We start from the raw sequence: 214 nt of genomic DNA, 5'->3' as shown, positions 1-214 counted from the left end.
ATGGCGCCTAAGTTATGGAATGCGCTCCCCAGAGAGGTCCGCCTGGCACCATCGTTATTTGTTTTTCGGCGCCAGGCAAAGTCAAAGCCGCGGCAACGGCCAGGAGGGAACGGCCCCCCAGGCAGGAAACACCGACCCCGCGCTGCAAGAGACGCTTCCGCCCACCTCCAGCATCACGCCGCTCCCGGGCAAGCGAATGCAGGCAGACGCACGC

At 64.5% G+C, this 214-nt stretch overlaps 2 protein-coding genes across 4 annotated transcripts in view; one reads left to right on the top strand and one right to left on the bottom strand.

Annotated features, from left to right (window-relative positions):
* The window catches only part of LOC123018417 (prosaposin), a 131,641-nt gene that overhangs the window by 113,618 nt on the left and 17,809 nt on the right, over window positions 1–214 (bottom strand). The window lies entirely within an intron of this gene.
* The window catches only part of CHST3 (carbohydrate sulfotransferase 3), a 46,269-nt gene that overhangs the window by 38,921 nt on the left and 7,134 nt on the right, over window positions 1–214 (top strand). The window lies entirely within an intron of this gene.

The sequence above is a fragment of the Varanus komodoensis genome, unplaced genomic scaffold, assembly GCF_004798865.1.
Source record: "Varanus komodoensis strain SLA01 unplaced genomic scaffold, ASM479886v1 scaffold11, whole genome shotgun sequence".
In the NCBI taxonomy this organism is placed as follows: domain Eukaryota; kingdom Metazoa; phylum Chordata; class Lepidosauria; order Squamata; family Varanidae; genus Varanus; species Varanus komodoensis.
This window is presented reverse-complemented; position numbering and strand designations above follow the sequence as displayed.